General features: G+C 43.1%; 1 protein-coding gene across 3 annotated transcripts in view; it reads left to right on the top strand.

The window, feature by feature from the left end:
• The window catches only part of ATXN1 (ataxin 1), a 305,384-nt gene that overhangs the window by 222,973 nt on the left and 59,195 nt on the right, over positions 1-23,216 (top strand). For 2 of the 3 annotated variants that reach the window (XM_044295735.1, XM_044295736.1), the window contains exons 4-5: positions 2,528-2,585; positions 18,739-18,858. The gene's annotated coding sequence lies outside the window, so the exon portion shown is untranslated. The remainder of the gene's footprint in view (positions 1-2,527; positions 2,586-18,738; positions 18,859-23,216) is intronic. The other variant, XM_044295737.1, reaches the window with a different exon arrangement.

Raw genomic sequence — 23,216 nt, 5'->3', positions numbered from 1 at the left:
CCGTAAAGTAGCAGTACATGGGTTCACGGAGGCAGTGCCGGTAGCACTCAGTCAGTGCGGAGTGTTGAGGGTAAAATCACCTACTCGACGGTGTGGTAGTTTTTTGTTAAGCTGCCAGGGGAGGTGAACATGGCAATTTGTCGAAGCTGTGGGCAGAAGGTGAAGCGTGGCCAGGGTGCCAATGCACCACGGCCCTGCGTCAACATATGCAGCGTTACCATAAAGTGACCTGGGAGAACTGTGGCTCCAATGTGGTGGTTCAGCCTGCCGCAGCAACCGCTGCAATCACCCAGTGGCACGCACCCGATTTCAGGCAGTCAAGGCTCCACCACCTCAGCCGAAGGAAGCTGTCTGTCCTTCCCATTATCTATTTTGCCTTTTTGGCCTGGACGACATAACCATTTATTTGACCCTTCTTCTGATCTGTCAGAAGGAAGGAAAAATGTGACGCACAACGGATCCTGTCTGTGTAGCAGCTGTAAGGCCCGTATGGTCCATCAGAATTGGCTTATGATTTGGAAGCCAATAGCAGGAGTGGGTACAAAACACAGAAGACATGCATTATTTTTTTTCTTGGTGAGAAGCGGCTTCTTTGCTTCCCTTTTTGAAACCAGGCCATGCTTCAAAAGCCTTCACCTCACTGTGCATGTAGATACACTCACACATACCTGCTGCCATTCCTGAGCAAGCTCTGTACTAATGGTGAGCCAATCATAGAGCTGAATCCTCTTTATGAGGCAGTCCTGTCACTTGTTGGACTTTTTTGGGTGCCCTGAAGCCTTCTTCACAGCAATTAAACCTCTCTCATTGAAGTTATTGATGAGCTGATAAATGGTTGATCTCGGTGCAATGTACAAGTAGCAATGTCCTTGCCTGTGAATCCCCTTTGATGCAAAGCAGTGATGACTGATGAACACAATAAGGCTACATTGTGGATCTGCAAAAAAAATAAAAAAAGTATGACATCCATATGCCATCCATTTTTTGGGGGTGGATCCATTGTAACAATGCCTAAAACGGACAAGAATAGGACATGTTATTTTTTTTATGCAGGGCTACGGAACGGATATACTAATGCGGATAGCAGACGGTGTGCTCTCCGCATTTTTTGCGGATCCATTGAAATAAATGGGTCTGCATCCTATCCGCAAAAAAAAGCCGGAACGGACATGGAAACAAAATACGTTTGTGTGCATGAGGCCTAAGACACTGATTTCAAGCAACCTCCCCCTACTTTTAAAGCAACCATTCTGCTCTTCTAATTCAATCAGCATGGCAGATATATATCAGCAGCCTCGTCCTTGTTAACACTTTCTACAGAGCTAACAAGAAGTTCATTGAAATTATGTTATCTGGTCAGTTTGTGGCAGGACTGAAATACCATCCAAATTGAGCTTTGGCATTTCATTTTCATGGCTAGGAATGACTTTGTAAATAATTGCAATTTACCTGATCTCTCTTCATAGCAATATAGAATTGATGCAAATTGCCACCAGAAAAATTGAAACAGCACACTTTGTGAAAACCAAAATTTGAGTCGGTCTCTAATCTTTTAGCCACTACTGTACACCTCTCCAAGCTCCATCACTCCATCTCTCAGGCTGTCCACATTCTGCTTCTCTTCATAATGGGGGGAAAATATCTACAGTATAATAGTATAATTCTGTATTGTTTTTGAAGAATGCTTTTTTTACGGTACTGTAAAATCATGCAGGAAAATTGTTGCTTATATTATACAGAATGAAGTGCTGGTGAATACAGCTTTTGACCTGGCGTGCACAGTATCATTGTAATCTATGATGGTGTGTACTGCTGTGCGCACGATCAATGCCGCGTCCGAGACATATGGCCCCCTTATGGACTGTATGTCTAGGAGGGCATATGGTCGTGTGCAAGGGCCCTTAATGAGATGCTGGATCAATGCTGATTTTTTAAGGACTATGAAATATGCCTGTGAACAATCGTATATAAGAAACAGCCTAAGGCCTCCTGCACACGACCATATTCCGCATCACAGATGTGGACCCATTGACTTGAATGGATCCACAAATCCAGAAATGCTGAACCATGCGGACAGAAGCACGGAACGGAACCCTACGGAAGCACTACGGAGTGCTTCTGTGCGGTTCCGTTCTGTACTTCCATTCCACAAAAAGATAGAACTTGCTCTATCTTTTTGCGGAACGGGCGGATCACGGTTGAATGGGTCTGGATCCATCCTGGAGGCCGAACAAACGTTCTCCGTGCATTGGGGACCGCAAATTGCGATCCCCAATACATGGAACGTTACACATTCATTTCGTGTGAAGGAGGCCTAAACTAAATGCATCATATATGCTACAGTGTATTTTAGGCTGTGAGACAAGTCCAGAGTACGTCAATCAACCTGACCTTTACTAAAATAATTAGGGCTGCATTTTGTAGTTATGTCTTATTTGTTAATCGTTTCCATTTTCAGTTTAGTAATGTCAGACATCTTTAGCCACTCTAAAATGTTGTAAAATAATACATTTATTTTGTGTTTTAGTTTTATGAAGAAGCTGGAACTTCCTCTATCTGAGACACGGAAACAGATCCTCCAGTAGGTAAGAGATCATTACACAGACCATAGCTCCAACAAACACTGGTCATTTCTTAAAAATAACTCTAAAAAGTGAGAAGTCGCCCGCGCACACACACACAATGCTTGACAGGTGGCAAACACTCTAGCAGAGCACAGTGTGGAGGAGTAGCACCATCATCTATGAAGAAGGCATGGCTGTGGAACAATAAGATATAGCTGTGGTAGCTGTAATGAAGACCACTTTCACACAGCCATTATCTTTCCTCAGTATTTCTAAGCCAAAACCAAAAGTGGATTCAAAACACTGAAGAAAGTGCAAATATTTCCATTATAGGGTTTGTCTGTAGGCTCATCTCCTGGTTTTGGCTTGGAAATACTGACCACTGACTACTGACAAGTGGACTAGAAGGGTACTAGAGCCTCTGATGCATGCAATAAAGATTCCGTAGCGCAGAGTTCTCAGGGCAACATGTGCCCTTAACTGATTCCCTTGAAGAATATCAAACTCCTAGACGCCACAAAAAGTAGATCCCATACTGAAAGTGGGGCCACTCTCGATCTAAGCCACACATTTCATGTTACTAGGAGTGTGTCCCATGTACATGCAGCAAGCCCCTGAGGAGCCGTTGCAGAGGATGGGAATAGTAGTGGTCCTGATGAAGTGTTGTATTACGGTGTACTCTCTCAGGCTATTGGTCCCTGGCGTATGGTGCAGTGGAAATGTAGTTTGAAGAATGAGGCCAGTGGTAAATGTACAACAATCTCTTTTTACTAAGTGCCAAATATAACGTCTGGTATATTCAATAGTAGTAGATTCAAAGTGAAGTTTCTGACACCAATTAAAGAGGCATGGTGGCAGATATAGCTGCATCTTAGCACTTGTGGCTACAGGTGTCCACTGTCAGGTTCAGACTTGAACTTTAACTGGCCTTGTAGTACCTGAGCCATAGTCCTTACAGCAGTGACTGAAATGCAGGATTTTACTGACCACTCTGCTGTCTTATCTTTTCTTGAGTCAGGATCAAATAGATTTTTCTGGAGAATCTTTGCAAGGAGATAGAGCTCTGCAGTGTGCTTCCTCTCCTTTCTCTAGCTGCTTTCGAACTCCTTCTGCTGGCAGGAAGTAGGACCAGCCCACTCCTACTGAGAGAGGAATAGGGTTGTTAGAACTGTGCTTGCCAACCTTGCCAAACATTAACTCCACTGCTCGAATAAATTGAATAGCACCACATTACATTGCATATCATTGCATATGAAACAGTAAACACTTGTAGCTACCCCTAGTTATGGGATACTGCCTATATATTCTTGTTATATGCAGTTCCAAACAGGGAAAAATGGTAGAACAATACCAAAAATGAAGCATAGACCACATTTTTCACAAAATCCTATGAATTATCACAATTTTTATTTTTTTTAACTTTTGATATGTCATAGAGACATATCAAAAGTTTTGATCACTGGGGGTCTGGGTGTTGAGCTATAGCTTGCATATTACACTTTTTCTCCTCGTGCTGTGGACAGAATCGAGACGGGCCCATAGACTTCTAATTCAGTGAGGAGAGAGAGCGCTTCTCTCCCTTCATTCTAGATAACGGTGGGGGTCTCAGAACTCAGGTCCCCCACTGATACAAACTTTCCATATGTCTCTATGACATATAAAAAAGTTTTTTAAAGTTAGTGACACTTTAAAGAATTTGACAATGCTAAATGTGAACTAGATACTGAGAAATGCATTATCTTTGCAAACCTTGACATGAAGATCTGGTTTACAGCGAACACAAATTACAGTTGAAAATGTGTGGGACATAGAAGCATTTAGAATATGACTACATTTTGATCAAGGCTGACATTCCGGAATCAGTTTACAGTGGCAAACTTCCATTAGAACTTAGCTATACTGTGTAGATGATTATGTATAAAACTTCTAATTTCAAGTTTTTCCTTGGACAAGAGTAACTAATTGTCTCCCAAGGGGCTTGCCCACTTCTTCCTAAACTTAAGGAACACCCTAGTGAAATATGAATGTGCTAAATTTATGAGTTTGTGGATAACAGTAAAACCTCAGTGTTCCTTCTAACCTTCTTCCTCTTTGGATTTGATTCTTCCATTAGTTTCAACTTTTATGTTTGTGTTGGTGAGAATCATGTATGTGTTAGATGGAGTAGACATACGGATACGGTCCAGTTTCAAGGAAAAAATGTGATGTGCCAAAAAGAGAGGGCATAGAATGACACAGCGATCTAAATGAAATCATAGAATTAGATAATGAATCATCTGCAGCTTTCTTTATTGTTGACATCTGATGGCTGAAAATATTGCAATAAGTCTGTTTCCACGTCATATTTTAACATCTGTCTTACAGATTTAACACCTGGACCTCACAGCTTTATCAAACCAGCTTAGATCACCGTTGTGTTTAATAGTGTTTAAAGTTCGGTAGGGTAAAGCTGGCCATACACATTAGATAGCTGTTGGCAGACAACTATATCTCCAAGACTACCCATACACATGCCTGCCCGGCAATGCCCTGAACGGGTACAGGGGAGGAAGTAAATTCCAGATACTTCTGGTAGTGGTTTATCTCCTGAGGGCTAAGTTATAGGCCAGCTGAAATGCTACTGCCTGATCCTTATCTGCTGTGAGGATCAAGACGGGAGGACCCCATACACTTTAGATGGCTGTCCAATCCCACCAAGATCAACAGGTTTGGCCAACATGTACAGTATGTAATGTGAATGGCTGGGGTTAGATCATAGGACAAACATTAACACACCTCTCCATAACGACCATTTAGAACCAACCTAAGGATCATTCTTCAGAGTTGTATGGTAATTTCATATGCAGGCTTACTGAGTTTTTTTATTTTTATCTTGTGGGTTCACATGCAATCTAAGCTAAAACAAAATTGTGGCATGTTCCAACCTACATGTTTCGTATTACACAGGTATTCTCCCCATTGTTTTTAGGGGGATGCTGGCACTATATGGGGGCACATAAATGACTACAGCTTCATAATACAGAACTATAGGGTCTCTGAGCGCCATTATGCAGGCTGTGTACACTCAGCTTTACTATGTTCATAAGATCTCATTCTGCTAGACCCAGGCAATGAATGATCTATCACCTAACATGAAGTTTAGCATTGGTTATATCTTTGCCTTAGGAATTTTTTTGCTGCCTATTACCAATTTCAAAAGCGAGGCTCCCAATTCTTTTTAGCCTGAATGTACATAAGGTAGCAGTCAATGGCCATCCTTCTTTCTAATCTAATCAGCCTTTTACTTATATATGTTGTAAATGGTGATATATTTTGTAATATTCTCTTAGCTAAATTCCCTGTCCCTTGAATTGTGAACATTTTCACACACTGTAAAGATTTGATTAGTTATACAAGTAATGCAGGTGCATTATACAAGGCAGACTTACTTTATAACATGCAGGCGGTCATTTATCAAACTGGTTTAAAGCAGAACTGGCTTAGTTGCCCCTAGCAACCAATCAGATTCCACCTTTCATTTTGGATAGCTCCTTTGGAAAATGAAAGGATGAATCTGATTGGTTGCTATGGGCAACTAAGCCAGTTCTACTTTACACCAGTTTGATAAATGACCCCCATAGTTTCTACAAAAAGACATAAAATGCAGTGTCGGACTGGCCCACCAGAGTACCAGAGGATCCGGTGGGCCCCAGGGTTTAATACCGTAGTGAGTTTTAATCCCCACTGTGCAGGACATTTGGACACATTTTGCTTAGCAAATCTACAGAATTGTCAACTCATATTTTGCATACTGGAATATGCTTAAAGGGGTTTATCCAACCCCCTTAATGACCCCTCCGATGCCCGGACACCTCATATAGGTTATACTTTCCTGTCACTTCTGATCTCCACATGGCTCCGCTGCCTCTCCTCGTCGTACGGATCAAAACATCCAGCAACAGGGTGGGGGTTATCCATGCCATCCAACCAGGGACGTAACTAGAAAGGGTTGGGCCCCATAGCAAATTTTTTTAATTCCCCCCCTAGCAACCTGCTCCAACCCATTCCCCCTAGCAACCCCCACTTGTTCCCCATTCACACAAATGTATTTTTGATCCAGATCCGATCCACATTTTTTGCCGATCACACATGGACCCATTAATTTCTATGAGTCTGCAAAAAAAACAGACAGCACACTGTGTGCGATCCACATGCGTATTTATGATCTACTTTCCTGCAAAAAAGATAGAGCACATCCTATACTTGTCCATTTTGTTACAATGGATCCACAAAAAACTAATATAACACGCACCTCACACGGATGACATACCTTCTTTTGGGGATCTGTGTTTTGCGGAGCGCAAAATACATACAGTCATGTGAATGCACCCTAACAAATATAAAAATAAGATAAACAGGTGCAGCAATAGGTAAAGAATGTCATAATGTTGGTTATAGTGATGATGTTTACCCGTGCTCTGCCAATACAGGTCATAGCAATGTTGTAGAAAACTGCGGCACTCCGATGATACAAAAATTCTTCTTATTTTATTCACACCGAATGTAGCATGTTTTGCCAATACAGGTCGCCATGTCTCCCTACCTCCTTACACACCTACAGGTGAAACTCGAAAAATTGGAATATCCTGATAAGTTCATTTATTTCAGTAATGCAACTTAAAAAGTTAACTAACATATGAGATAGACTCATTACATGCAAAGCGAGATATTTCAAGTCTTTATTTGTTAGAAAAACTATAAGAAATAAAAATTGAATATGTAAAAAACTAATAAAAGCAGTTAAATTAGAGACCGAGAGATTAATTGCAAAAGAGAGCAGAACTAACCCTAAAATGTTATTGTAATTTGGATGATTATGGCTTACAGTTTTGGGGTACCCTTTGCTCAGGGCATATGGATTAATTACTAGAGTGTGACACTTTGAGCCTAGAATATTGAACCTTTTCACAAAATTCTAATTTTAACTGCATTAATGCAATTCCTTTTAATTTGCATTACTAAAATAAATGGACTTTTGCACGATATTCAAATTTTTCGAGTTTCATCTGTATTTATCATGTAACCTTTGGAATGTGATCTGCTGCGTAGAGAATAAGATGCCTCCTATGTGAACCTTCTCACATGAAAACAAGAAATTTAGCACTTTGCTTTGGAAGAATGTCGGAATCTATTTACAATTCTTTATAAAAATGAAAGACTTTGTAAAAAAGCAAATGGCTCCCATTGCCTGCACAAGGAAAGTCTCTAAATCAATAGTTAGATCTTTAAAATCTCAGATGATATCAGTTATGCAGCTGCTTCAAGTAAATTGAAAGGCGCTGTGCAATAAAATGATTCTTTGTGCTGTACAAACAGCCCCACAAGTGCACATTGTAACATCCATTCCCTTTCTAGTCCTTCCTTACCTATATCACCATTCAGACCCTGCATGGCAGATTTCAGACGAATGGAAACTTTTAATGAAGGAAAAATCTAGTTGGATGCAAAACTAGCAATTATTATGGTTAACAGTGGTTTAATGCATAGCATTTTTTGTAAAACACACATTTATTGCAGTGCTTTTCTTACTTTTTTTGCATTTAACTGTAATTCAGTAGGGAAGTATAAGTCCACTACCTACAATGTGTTTGTTGTGGCATTTTTCTCAATTTTTTATGCATTTTTTGTTTTATTTTTTAAATGGATGAAAACAGGCATATAAAAAATGGATGAATAACGCCACCCAAAGAAACACATAAATAGTGATGGACAAACATCGGCGTCTGTCTATGGGTTGGCTGAAAGAATCATCTCATATCCGAAGTTACCAACACATCTCCAAACCGCCCTCTTCTTGCAGGCGCGGTAAGATTGGTACTCACACCTGTTTCGCTGTGGGTGGAAATTCCTCTGCCAATGGAAATGTTGCATTCTGCCAGCCCTCTGTGATACTGGTAGCATGTCTGCTATTTTGTGTTTGTACCGGGTCTCTAAATACGTTGCCACCCAGTACTGGTCCTTGCCCTTTATGCTTTTTATACGGGGGTCCCTCTTCAAACACTTGAGCACTAAATTGGAAGCAGTGAAACACCCTGTCTCCTGCTCATCGCCCAGGAGATTGTCGACCTCGATCTCCTCCATCATCCACGGACAACACCAGGGATCCCCGAAAAGTTTATAGCCCACCTCAAAGCCTGCTCTTCTTGCTCCTCCTCCCCCAGCCACCATCCTCCTCTGACTCCTCTTCAGACTCCTACTGATTTGTCTCAGATGGAGTAGCCCCCCCCACCGGGAATTCATTCAGCATTGCGACTTACTCATCTTTCTGCTCCTTCTCCTCAACGGCTTGATCAATGACACAATGCAATGCACACTCCAGAAAGAAGGCGTAAGGTACGATGTCACTGATGGCGCCCTGGCTGCAACTGACCAGTTTGGTGATCTCATCAAATGGCCGCGGTGAAAATAAACCAAGCTCCCCAGAACCTGTCCTGCTGCAGAGTTCGTACAGGTAGTCATTAACGGCATGTTGCTGCTGCAGCAGCCTATCAAGCATATGCAAGGTGGAGTTCCAGCGCGTTGGGCTGTCACAAATAAGACGTCTGACAGGCAGGTGGTGTCGCTGCTGAACGTCAGCAAGGCGAGCCATGGCCGTGTAAGATCTTCTAAAATGGCCAGACATTTTCCTGGCCTGCTGCAAGACATCCTGTACCCTGGGGTATTTGGTAACGAATCTCTGCACGACTAAGTTCAGGACGTGTGCCATGCATGGCACATATGTCATTTTGCCCTGTTTCAGCAGATTGGCACCATTGTCGCTCACCAGTTTACCAACTGTCAAATTGATCGGGGTTAGCCACTGATCGGCCTGTGACCGCAAAGCTGAAAGCAGTGCAGGACCGGGCACAACGTGGCTTCCAGGCACAACAGCCGCAGCACAGCATGGCAAAGTCTCACCTGGCACGTCGAATAGGTTCTGGTGAGCTTGGAGGGCGCAGTGAAAGAGGCAGGTAGCAGTGGAAAAGGAGGAGTCAGCCGAGGAGGAGACGGAGGATGGAGTAGGAGGAGGAGAAGAAGAGGCAGGCCTGCATGCAATCCGTGGCGGTAACACCAAATCCACATTGGAGCCACAGGGTTACATGCTTTACGGCCGTCAGAAGGTTCACCCAGTGGGCAGTAAAAGTTATGTACCTTCCCTGCCCGTGTTTGCTAGACCATGTGTCTGTGGTTAGATGTATATTGGCACCGACACTGTTTGCCAGAGATATATTCACTCGCCGCTGAACGTGGCCATATAGCTCTGGGATGCCCTTCTGGGAGAAATATTTCTTCCAGGGACCATCCATTGCGGTGTGCCAATGGCCACAAATTTTCTAAAGGCCTCTAAATCCACCAGTTTATATGGCAGTAGTTGGCTGGCTAGCAGTTCCGACAAGCCAGCGGTCAGCAGTTGGGTAAGAGAGTAATCAGGCATCATCAACTTTACTGCATTTGGGCCACGAAAGGCTGCCTTCTGCCAGATGAATGCGACGACAGCACGGTGGAAGGTGGAGTAGAGGCCAAATGGGAGGAGAGAAGGAGAAGTAGTAGACGGCAGGACGTGGAGCGCCGGGAGTGTGGCTTTGTGGGTTCTGACAGCGTTGCTCCCACTGGGCTCAGTGATGGGAGGCCAGGTGCCTTCTTAAGGCAGTCATCCATAGGTGAGTGTTGGGCTTACCGCGACTTATGCAACACTATTGTCAGCAGCTGAGCACGTAAAAAAAAGCCCACACTGCTGAGCCATATGCCGACGTCCTGGGAGCGCCAGAAGTGACCTGTGCATGGTGGATGGCTCACTCCAGATACATTTTCAGTCTGCTTTTTGCCTCCTGTGCCCTGCAAGCTCTGCCCGCTTCTCCTCCTTATCCTCCCTCTCTGCTGCTCTGTCTCTTCCCTCTGAACTCCCCTCCTCTTCCTCTCTTGTGGGCACCCACGTGGCGTCCATCGACACGCAATCATCATCACCTTCACCACCACTGACATTTGAGATTTTGGAGTAAGGCAGCAACAGCGGGGACCTCCTTCCTTGGGCTGATCTGGGTACTGTCGTCAGACCGCTGGGTGGCAGCCGTTGCTACCTCCTCTTCCTCATCTGATGTCAAGAATGTCTGCACATCGGAAAGGTCTGGGAATGGATGGGAAAATACTTCCTCTGACTTGAGTGGAGGGGCTATGGTGGTGGTGGTGGTGTCTTTGGGGGTGCACACAGCAGAGAGTGAGGAGGGTGCAGATACAGAGGATGAGGAGGGTGCAGAAGCGGAAGGCTGAATGAGCCACTCAACCAACTCTGGTGCGACCTTTGAAGTAATTGCACAAGCCTTCTCCAACTTCCCACTTAGGCTCCGGCCTGGAGCACCTGCCTGACCCCTACCACCCCTGCGGAACGGCCTGCCTCTTCCTCTGCCTGTCATTTTCAAAATTACCCTGTGCCTAAGTCCCTAGAGAAGAGCAGTATTTGTGGAAGCAGGTATATAGCAGGCCTCAATCAATATTAGGTGAAAACAGGTATATCAAACCCCTTAATCAGTATTTTGTGGAAGTAGGTATCTCGCAGGCCTCAATCAATATTTTGTGGAAGCAGGTTTATCAATCCCCTTAATCAGTATTTTGTGAAAGCAGGTATATCGCAGCCCTAAATCAGTATTTTGTGGAAGCAGGTATATCAATCTCCTTAATCAGTATTTTATGGAAGCAGGTATATCGCAGGCCTCAATCAATATTTTCTGGAAGCAGGTATATCAAACCCCTTAATCAGTATTTTGTGGAAGCAGGTATCTCGCAGGCCTCAATCAGTATTTTGTGGAAGCAGGTATATCAATCCATTTAATCAGTATTTTGTGGAAGCAGGTATCTTGCAGGCCTCAATCAATATTTGGTGGAAACAGGTATATTGAACCCCTTAATCAGTATTTTGTGGAAGCAGGTATATCGCAGCCCTTAATGAGTATTTTGTGGAAGCAGGTATATCAATCCCCTGAATCAGTATTTGGTGGAAGCAGGTATATCGCAGACCTCAATCAATATTTGGTGGAAGAAGGTATATCAAGCCCCTTAATCAGTATTTTGCGGGAGCAAGTATATCACACCCCTCAATTATTTTTTTTGCCACAACAGTTATGTCACACCACCCTGTTTATTTGGGGCAACAGGTATATTGCAGTCCTCAATCAGTATTTTGTGGAAGAAGGTATATCACACCCCTCAATAAGTTTTTTGGGGGGCAACAGGTATATCACTACTTCACAGTAGTTTTAATGCATATTTTGGGTAGGTATATTACTGAAATTCACTGAAAAATTAAACCTACTTTAAAACATAACTTTTATATAGATATTATTTAAGATAAATCCCACACGACAATACAATATATATATTTAAGTAACTGCAATTAGATATCTAGCACGGAACATAAATAGGGTATGCAGTACCTAGGACGAATACATCACACTAAATCAAATATAACCACTCACGGTTACCGGTATGTGATACTCAGCGGTTCAGTGTTGGATCCTGAATCCGGATTCCAAGGTTCCTGGTCATCAAGTTCAAATTGCGGACATAATCTTCCCACTGCCGGTATTCCAATGGTTCAGGAAAAAGAAGAGATTTAGAAAAATAGGGAGGCATGGCCCTAAAATACTTAGGATCCCTGCCTACAAGAGGAGAGAACCTCCGCCTAACTGCAGGAGGTATCACCCCCTAGCGAGGCGACCCCACTTATCGATGGCTAAACTCTGGACAACTAACCCTATAATTGCTCCCAAAAAGTAATCCCGATGCGTTTCCTTCTGTCACCAGTTTGGTGGCAGAATCATCAGGGGATAGTAAATGAAGATACGGGCCAATAGCCGAAAAGCTAGATAATGCTGCTGGTCTTTGTAGATGAAGTGATAGCAGTCCGGCCTCCCTATTTTTCTAAATCTCTTCTTTTTCCTGAACCATTGGAACACCGGCAGAGGTATATCACACCCGTTGCAAATAGTTGTTCCAATAGCGCTTGTCCCTCTATATAGCTGCGGTATTGCAGCAGAACCGCACACAACTCCTGCACAATACAAATGCACAATATACTTTCTATATTAGAAAGTATATTATAGGTATATCACACCCCTCAATCCGTTTGGCGGCTGGTTTTATCCTGGGAGAACAAAAGGATGGGAAGTTGAAATTCTTCTCTCCCCTGGCATCTTCTGTTGGGGGAGAGTCAGAAGGTCACTTCATATTGTCAGCCTGTCCCATGGAATGAGCAGTTTTGGCCGACATTGCGCATAGTATGACTGCCCTTAAAGGGGTTGTCCCATGAAAAGTATTCTACACTTTACAAAACAGAACCTGGCCCTGAATACCTTTGCATGTAATTGTTTATTATTTTCCTTATTTTTCTGTCCACCTCAGTAACTTTGCTGAGGTAAAGCCACGCGCTCCATTCCATCCTTCAATTGCCACCAGACAGATTTACTGTTAGAAGCTGTAACTGTTACACATAGAGAAAGCTTCAGCAGAAAGGACACGTCCCACGAGAAAAGACACAATCCCTGAGATGCCAGCCTGAGATAAATCTAGCAGAGAAATTTGAGCAACAAATTGAGGGGAAATCTAAATCCATGTGAGGTATAGGGCTAGTTCTAGCTTTATTGGTCCTGTATGATATGATGTTTGATTTTCATTTTAACAGGATAACTCCTTTAATTGTAAGAAAAACAAAATGGAATATGAAAGCAATTCTAATTTTGAATGAGTTCTGGGGATAATTTATTCAAAGAACATATGCACTTTATACAAATGTGCTAAGATTTACAAAAAAGAAATGATTGTTATAGCAGAAACAGAGTGTATTTCCCTCTGAGAGCACGCAGCTAATTATATTCAAACACATGGATGCTCCCTCCTGCTTCGCTTTATTTTAACATAGATTTATATAAACTCACTGTGTAGTATTTTACAAATGTAGAAATTGGCATCAGAGCAATCATTTTTTTTTTATATATGCAGGCCTACATAGAGAAGTAAGGGCCCCATAGCAAGGATCCAACCAGGTCCCCCACACAGGACAGAAGGGTTTCTGCCTAAACCCCATTTTTACACTGCCTCATTTAAACAATGAAACTAAAAGTGTTCCTTTAGAGCACGGATGCTCAACCTGCGGCCCTCCAGCTGTTGCAAAACTACCACTCCCAGCATGCCCTAATAGGTGTAGGCGGCCCAGGTATGCTGGGAATTGTAGTTTTGCAACAGCTGGAGGGCCGCAGGTTGAGCATCCCTGCTTTAGAGGGTAGAGTCCTGACCAGGTTTTCATCTCCAGTAGAAGAGGAGATAATCCCAACTAAGACTGGGCCCCCTCTTGCCCTGGGCCCCATAGCAGTCGCATGGTCTGCCGCTATAGGTAGTTACGCCCCTGCTCATATGAATAATATTTTAAATAATCTTTGTGGCATATTGCAAAACCATACATGCCATAGAAGAAGCCAATACATCTGGTATGAAAATCATGAGAATCGGGGTGCTATCTCAGTCTAGCGTGTTCCTCCTATAGACTGAACTCCCCATATCCACAATCATAGCAATATAGTAATCAAATGAGACCGAAATAGAAGGAAGGTCAGGCAAGGGGAGTATACATGGTTCTGGGTGTGTTGGCGTAAGCCAGCAATAGCACTTTTTGAACTAATACAGATAAGTCAATTTAATAGTTCAACCTAAAATTAGTAACATGGCATGAATATATTAGAGAGCTGAATTAGGCCAGTTCCATGATTTAGGGCTCATTCAGACGGCCGTATGATGTCCGCAAAAATGCGGATCCGTTTTTTGCTGATTAGATGCTGACCCGTTCACTTCTATGGGCCCCTTTCTTCCATTCCACGGCTCTGCAAAACAAATGAAACCTGTCCTATACTTGTCAGTGAAAATCCGGACGTGGCCTCATTGAAGTCTATAGGTCCTGCGAAAAATAGCGGAATGCAATCCGCTTTCTGCCGACAAGCTGAACTGCATGACAAAAAAAACGGATTTGCATTTTTGCTGACAGTGTACAGCCGTCTGAATGAGCCCTTTGGCCTCTTTCACACGGGCGTCGTATGTGAGGGTCGGACAAGATGCAGGGTGTGTTGCGGGAAAATGCGCAATTTTTCCGTGCAAATGCAAACCGTTTTAATGCGTTTTGTATGCGCGTGAGAAAAATCTGCATGTTTGGTACCCAGACCCGAACACTGACTTCGAGTTTGGGATCGGTGTTGTGTAGATTTTATTATTTTCCCTTATAAAATGGTTATAAGGGAAAATAATAGCATTCTTAGTACAGAATGCGAAGTAAATTAGGGATGGGGGGGGTTAAAAAAAATTAAATTTAAAGGGACCTGTCACCAGTTTTATGGTGTCCTAACTAAGGGCAACATAAATAAGTGACTGATTCTCTTAGAAAAATGCTGGGTCATTTTCTTTAATTGACCCAGTCAATCTGCCAACATCTTGTATTGAAAAGCTCCAGCTGATGATGATGAGTCATCCAGCTGATGATAAGGATGAGCTCCTGACTCTCCCCGCCTACCTGCTGCTGAATGACAGTTATTTTCCATATGAATCAGCAGCAGGTGGGCAGGGGAGTGGCTATAGCTCTGAATTAAATGGACTCAATGACATCACGCTGGACTCAAATCAGCTCATTAGCATGCGGCATGCGGCATCTTTGTGTGTATATTATGAGGTAACCATCTGTCACACCAGTAAGTGAACACATCTAAGGTACTTTTTAGTAGTTAATGATTGCATTGATTAGTTAGATTATAATCAAATATCCACATGACAGGTTCCCTTTAACTCACCTCATCCACTTGTTCGCACAGCCCAGCTTGTCTTCTTTCTTCTTCTTTGAGGACCTGGGAGGAAAAGGACCTTTGGTGACGTCACTGCGATCATCACATGGTCTGTCACATGGTCCATCACATGGTCCATCACCATGGTGATGGACCATGTGATGAGCGCAGTGATGTCACCAAAGGTCCTTTTCCTCCCAGGTCCTCAAAGAAGAAGAAAGAAGACAAGCCGAGCTGCGCGAACAAGTGCATGAGGTGAGTTAAATATTTTTATTTTTTTTTAACCCCTCCATCCCTAATTTACTTAGCATTCTGTATCAAGAATGCTATTATTTTCCCTTATAAAGATCAGGTCCCCATTCCGATCGTCTCCTAGCAACCATGCGTGAAAATCGCACCGCATCCGCACTTGCTTGCGGATGCTTCCGATTTTCACACAGCCCGATTCACTTCTATGGGGCCTGCATTGCGTGAAAAACGCACAATATAGAGCTTGCTGTGATTGTCACGCAACGCACAAGTGATACAGGAAAATCACCGCTCATGTGCACAGCCCCATTGGAGTGAATGGGTCTGGATTCAGCACGGGTGCAATGCGTTCACCTCACGCATTGCACCCGCATGGAAAACTCACCCGTGTGAAAGGGGCCTTACTTTTTTATTCTGCATTGATCCCCACAGAGAGCTGTTTGATGTGACAGTGGGGCATTCAGCTTCCTCAGAGACCAGGACCCAGGTACTACTGCAACATCTACACCCCTTATAGTTATACACCACTCCTAATTGCAAAGATGTTCATTTAAAGGTGTTACCCCATGATTAATGTATAAAAATAAAAATCACACATACTGTATTCTAACACATGGCAACCTCTTTCTAACAAAATTAGAACCAGCCCTGTACCTCACATGGATCTAGAGATCTCCACATTCTGTCAGTTTAGAGGGGGGGGGGGCCTTTCTCAGGGGATGTGTCCTTTCTGCTGCAGCTGGTGGCATTTGAAGAATGGAACTGAGCGCGTGCTTCCGTCTCTGTGAGCAGGACAGAGAAATTAGAAAAAGAGCAAACTACAGGTGGCGCTATAGATTTCACTAAAAAAAATCAGTAGCAATAATATTTGTGATTACATGACATTACAGAAGTATTCAGATCCAGGTGCTGGTTTGGAAACTGTAGAAACATTTTTGTGGGACAACCCCTTTAATCATAGGTCTATATTAGTGATACAAGCAAAAATTCTTCCCATGTCTGAGAAAGATTAAAAAAATCCCAACTATGTTGGAGCTATGGGCTTAAATGTCATCTTGCTGTAGGTGTATGGAGAATACATTGCTTTCTGCATTTAATCCAGAGGACTAATAAAAAGGGATTGCTGGCCATAGACATGATCCTGCCAATTCTGACCATATCTGTTGACAATCACTTGTCCATGGAGACAGCTCCATGACTTATTCTACAAGGGGAAAGCTGGAGTGAATCAGTCGGATTCCTAAATGTGCTGTCTTTTATTAAAGGGACTCTGTCACCAGTTTCTAACCCCCCCTTTTAAAACTATTGTTCTCTCCATGGTGCCCTTGTCATTACAAAGCTGTTGTCATAAGATAAATCCGCCTCTAGTGCGAAGTGCTAATGCGCGAATGCGCGAACGCGCGCGAATGCGCGAACGCGCGCGCGCTTCGCTCAACGAGGCAGAATCTAAAAGTCCGCACGGGCGCATCAGGCACAGGCCTGTGCGCACGCGCGGGATCTTTGAAAAGGAGGAGGGGGCACTGAGGAGAGCCGGAGGCGGATTTCATTACATCCAGGTGGCGCTGAAAGGATCATGGGAGGAGCTGGGCACCAACGGCGGCGGCGGAGAGCGGCAGATTCAGACCTTCAGAAACGCCCTGGGCACCTTATCCAGAAGATTGACAGGTTAGATAAAAGCGATTTTTATCAAAACTAGACGGCGGATTTATCTTATGACAACAGCTTTGTAATGACAAGGGCACCATGGAGAGAACAATAGTTTTAAAAGGGGGGGTTAGAAACTGGTGACAGAGTCCCTTTAAGCTAAAATGGTTCTACGTTTTTTGGCATCCACCAGTCTCCCTTCTATAGATATAATATGCATGTTTGGCCAAGCCAAAGGTATAACTAAGTGAGTCTAGAAAGATCTCTGTCAGCTAACTGATATCTAAGGACCCATTTACATGGCCCAATACAGGGGGCTATAATGGGAAAGGAACCATTAATTCAGTACCGACTCGCGTGCGCAGCATTTATATGTAGCAGTCAGCCTCTCTGTATTCGGATGAATGATCACCACTGCCATTGTTCATCCCTATGTCGGCAGCAGTTTACATAGGGTGGTAAAGCTGGTTTTACACTAGCGTTGTGAGATCTGGCAGACTGTTCCGACTGGGAACAGCCTGATGGGTCTTTCTGGATCTGGCATTGCCTGAAGCCACTACATTCCCGTACGACCCCAATCAAATATAATAGGGACCAGCAGAGATCCAGCTGCAAATATGCCGAAAAGTGGCCGGATGAAAGCCGATGCGCTAGTGTGCAACTAGCCTAGGCTGCCAAAAAATAATGGTTTCATGGGCTCATTATAGGAAACATGCTTGTTGCATGAATGCTCGTTGGCCCAATAATCTGCCCATGTAAAAAAGCCCTAAGGCCTTCTGTAGTCCTGACACGGAAGTACCACAAGTCCCATCATTCTAAATGTTTTCAAGATTCCAAGGAAGAAGCAGGTGAATTGTGTGTGATGCCATTTTAGCTGACATGTTTCCCGCCTTTGACATTGGACATTACCAATGACAAAGTAAGTTCACCTGGAATAAACCTCTTTGAGATGACCACCAAAAACTGCATTAAAAGTAGTCTTCCAGGGGATGGTCTTCTCAGAGAAGATGGCCAGCATGCATAATGTATGGCGGAACTGAAAAACTTTCACAGTAAATCTGGCCTGGATGAAGGGGGTAGTCTTTCAAAAAGGTGGTCTTTTGGAGAAGTTTCACTATAATTGAGTTGCCTTTAATAAAAATTAAAATGTTGATTTCATCCTGTATATTTCATATGAAATAGGCTGTGAGAGATCCGTAATGGAAAGCTTATGTCGCATGCTGTTGGGTACACAATGAGCTGGGTTAGAATAGAAGGCGATGTACAAGAGGGCCTATTCTGTGTATTATCCCTCTGCTTTTACTGATGGATTTCATATGGCTGTGAACTGCACATAAGGTCCCATATTCAAAATCCTCATGAAATGCCTTTGGTCCAGCAATCAGTTGGAAGCTGCTGCTAATATGGTAAAGCTATTAAATGTAGTCATTTCCTTTGTCTCTTTTGTTTAGGTATTTATTTATGTGAATAAAGAGGGCGCTGGAAGCTGCTCCGGCAAGAGACTTAACCATTACAGTTACTGGGAAGGATAGCCGAGTGGAGACGTCTACAGACCTGCCACAGTGAATGCTGTAAGTTAACTGGGTCCCACTTCTATGCATACATATACATTATGTAGAGCTTTTGGACAGTAATGTAATTACCATATAGCTACGTTAATCTTTCTTTTCATTGCTTGTTCTTTAAATTATTTGAGTGCTTTTCCTTTTTTGTTAAATATAATAAAACTTTGCGTGTTGTTTTTGTGACACCCTATGGGGAGGCCAATTTATATAAACTGCCTAAGGCTTCGTTCACATCACCGTTCAGCCTTTCCGTTCTCCTGCTCCGTTTAGGGGCAGGAGAACGGAAAGGACGGATAAGCACATAACTGACGCCAAGCGGAGTCAAACGGAGCCCTTAGGACCCCATAGACTATGATGGGGTCCGTTATGTTTCCGCTCAGAAGATGGTTTTTAAGCAGAGACAAAAGTCCTGCATGCACAACTTTTGTCTCCGGAAACATAACGGACCCCATCATAGTCTATGGCGTCCTCAGGCTCCGTTTGACTCTGTTTGGCGTCAGTTATGTGCTTATCCGTCCTTTCCTTTCTCCTGCCCCTAAACGGAGCAGGAGAACGGAAAGGCTGAACGGTGATGTGAACGAAGCCTAACTTAGCCTAATATTTAGATATCTTTCCCTTGCCTCTTCTGTTTGTGGACATGGGCAATATGCAAAGTGGTATAAAGAGAGAAGCATCTCACCGGCGCCACCTATCGAAAGTGGCCAGGATCCAATTTCCAACTAGCTTTGAGATTTGACAAGGATTATAGCAAAGCAAGATATCCCTCCATAGACAGCTGTTTCGGGGTGCTTGCCCCTTGTCAGTACAGAGTAGGAATCTGGCATGAGAAAAAAAAGGCACAGTTGCCTACAAAGTATCAATAGCCATAGGCTAGACCTGCACAAGTCATTCTTGTAATTATTAATTCATATATACACGCCAATTATACTAGATATATTGGGGCAGATTTTAAATCTATATATAGTATAAATTTAAACAGGCTGTCTAGATTTATCACAGTGGCTCAGACTAGTGATAAGCGACAGGGGCAATATTTGAATTTGCGATATTTCGCGAATATTTGGTAAAATATTCGTCCTATATTCGCAAATTTCGAGATTATTTTCTTGATCGCGAAAAATCTGCAATGTATATTTGCGTAATACGTGCGAAATACAGGCGTGGGTCACTATAGCTACATTTTTAAAGCTGCTAGAAATTTCCTGAGACTGGAGAAAATGCTTGGCACGGCAGAACATTACAATGGCTTTATATGCAGATAGAGTGCTCCAATATATTCGCGATTGCAAAATCGGCACTAATGATGCAAATATTTTGGCACAATACGTGCAACTTCACATTTTAACAGGTATGACTACTTATTAGTAATTGGTGCACTAAGTATTGCTGTGAACTTGTGACATCACAGCACTATGTATGTAGCACGTATGTATGGACAGCAGAACCTGTCCAGCTACACTACGGATGTAGTAGAGTTAACACTGATTTATGAGACGTGTTATCTAAACTAAATGCGTTAAGCAAACACCTTCAATTGCTTTTCATTGTTTTTTTTTTCTCAAGATAACGCAATGAGTTAAGAAATTTGAGTTAAGAGCTTGAGTGCTAACCCTGCTACATCTGTATATCACTCACTATCTAACCTACACTGACTATCTCCCACTAACTATCTGTATTATATATATAAGCTAATGTAATGACACAGGAAAGCAGAGAGCACAGCAATAACACTGCCGTCTCTCTCAGATCTGCACAATACTGCATACAAGGGCTGCTGGGGAGGTTCTTATATAGTAAGGGGTAGGATACTTTCCTATTGGTTGCTAGGGATGTTGCTAAGCTCAGACAAAGACATTGCAGCCTTCTCGTTGGCGCACAAGCAAGAAGGGAGGTTACTGATGAAAAAAAAAAATCTAGAATATTCGAAATTACAAATATACAGTATATCACTATATTCTAAATATTCGCAAATTCTCAAAGTGCTGATATTCGCAATTAATATTCGCTATTCCAATATTCCAACACTAGCTCAGACTAGATAATAAATGTGGTGCAGAACTAGACACTTTTGTCTAACGCTTTACCAACTATTGCTTTGCTTAGGGCTCATGCAAACAACCATTTTAGTTTTGTGGTCCGCAAATCGCAGATCTGCAAAACACGGATCCCGACCGAGTGCATGCCACCATATTTTTCCAAACTTCTCTAGAAATATCCTATGCTGGTCGGCAAAATTGAGAAGAATTCCCCACTGAAATAAATGGGTCTGCATCCGATCTGCAAAAATGCGGATCGGATGTGCACCAAACCTACGGTAGTGTGCATGATCCCTTACTGTGAGATGTTCTTCTACTCCAGAATTGTGGCACAAAATGTTGCATCTTAGGCCCGCACCTTTCCCACCAACCCTCACCGTCTTTTGGAGCAAGACAGAAAAAGTTGTTGAAACTAGTGTTGATCGAGCACCATAGTGCTGGTGAGCTGACCCTGTAAAACATTATATGCGAGGGCCTGCTGGTGAGCTGACCCTGTAAAACATTATATGCGAGGGCCTGCTGGTGAGCTGACCCTGTAAAACATTATATGCGAAGGCATTATATGCAACGAATAAGCCTGTTGATATGATGGAATAGGAGGAGGAGGATAAGAAAAGCAAGATTCAACCATATACCCTTGTTTGTGGTGGAAGGAGTGCATGGGAATAAAGTGTATTCAGTACATTATGAACAACACATTTAAAGTGCCTTTATGTTCACCCGCTTTCCTCTGGTGGAGTCGAGAAGTCATGGTCAATCCAGGCCTTGTTCATTTTAAGAGTCAACCTGTCAGCATTTTCAGTTGACAGCCGGATACGCTTATCTGTTATAATGCCACCAGCAGCTCTAAATAGCCGCTCAGACAAAACGCTGGCGGCAGGGCAGGCTAGCACCTCCTAAGCGTAGAGAGCCAGTTCGTACCACGTGTCCAGTGTGGACACCTAGTAGTTGTAAGCCACTGAGGGATCCTTGAGGATGCTGACACGGTCTGCTATGTACTCCTTCACCATCTTCCAAAATATTTCCCTCCTTGTGACACTAGGTCGCGCATCATGGTAAGGGTGTCATGGCTGGCAGGGTGTCATGAAACTGCCCCTGGCTTTGGAGAGTGTTGCCCTGCCTCTGTTGGAACTGCTATGTGTTCCCCTTGTCTTCACTCCTCAGTTGGCCAAGGAACTACGGACTCTGCCTCCAGCGTTGTCAGATGGAAATTTTTGGAGCAATTTTTCAACAGGGATCTTCTGGTATTGCACCATTTTGCTTATCCTGTCCACCAGAGGAATGAGAGATGAGAAGTTATTTTTGTAGCGGGGGGTTGAGAAGGGTGAACAACCAGTAATCCGTGTTGTCTAAAATGCGTATAACGCGCGGGTCGCTGGAAAGGCAGCATAACATGAAGTCATCCATGTGTGCCAGAGTACCTGACAGGCAAGACTTCGCTGTTCGTCATCAGGAGGATGACTCTCAATCTCCTCATCCTCTTCCTCCTCTTCTGTCCACATCACAGCTAAGCAATGCTTGAAATACCATAGTTCATATGTCCATTAGGGATAAATAGGAGATTTTTAGGTAGATGGTAACTTATTCATTTTAAAAGCTATCGAAGTTTAAACTATGATACTTTCATGTTTAGTTCAACCTACAGTCACTTACCTGCTACCAAATTTGGCATTACACAACTTGCTTCTGCCAAAACAGCCTTTTGCCGCACAAGTTGACAGTAGGTGACACTGCTATGCTGAGTACTACAAGCAATGTCTATAGCAGAGGTCCCCAACCTTTTTTGCACCAATGACCAGTTTCATGCAAGACAATTTTCCTAGGGACCTTTTTTTCTGTTACGGTGCTCGCCACATAGGAAATTAGAACTATCCAGCCCGATAAATCCCTTTTTTCACAGATCTTTGCTGGCCATCAGAACTTTCACTTGATATCCTCCCAGTCCTGAGAATTGGGTTGCCTAACCATTCATAAACTCATGGACATTGCCAAGTGTCTGTTGTGTCTGGAAAGATAAGGATGTTCCTTGACTATCTTAGAAACTTTGGTTCTGCTTCAGCAGCTACGCAAAGTGGTTTTGGAGAAAATTAAATGGACTGCGCTACTATATGTTCTTTTCAGTTCATAGCAGGAATTAAGTGGTTCTGTTATATTGACAATGTGCTGTTTGCGTATAGGGAGAGAGCTGTCAATCATACTTAGCAGGTTGGGGAGAATGTCCATTGTCCACAGTCCATGTCCAGACTCTCCCCCCTGTACCTGTACTTTTCTCTCCATACCCCACTCATTTCAAGACGATGTGAGAAAATTGTCTGATGTGACAAATGT

This window comes from Bufo gargarizans, chromosome 5 (genome assembly GCF_014858855.1).
Source record: "Bufo gargarizans isolate SCDJY-AF-19 chromosome 5, ASM1485885v1, whole genome shotgun sequence".
NCBI classification, from domain to species: domain Eukaryota; kingdom Metazoa; phylum Chordata; class Amphibia; order Anura; family Bufonidae; genus Bufo; species Bufo gargarizans.
Note: the sequence above shows the minus strand (reverse complement) of the source record. Positions and strands in the feature narration are given on the sequence as shown.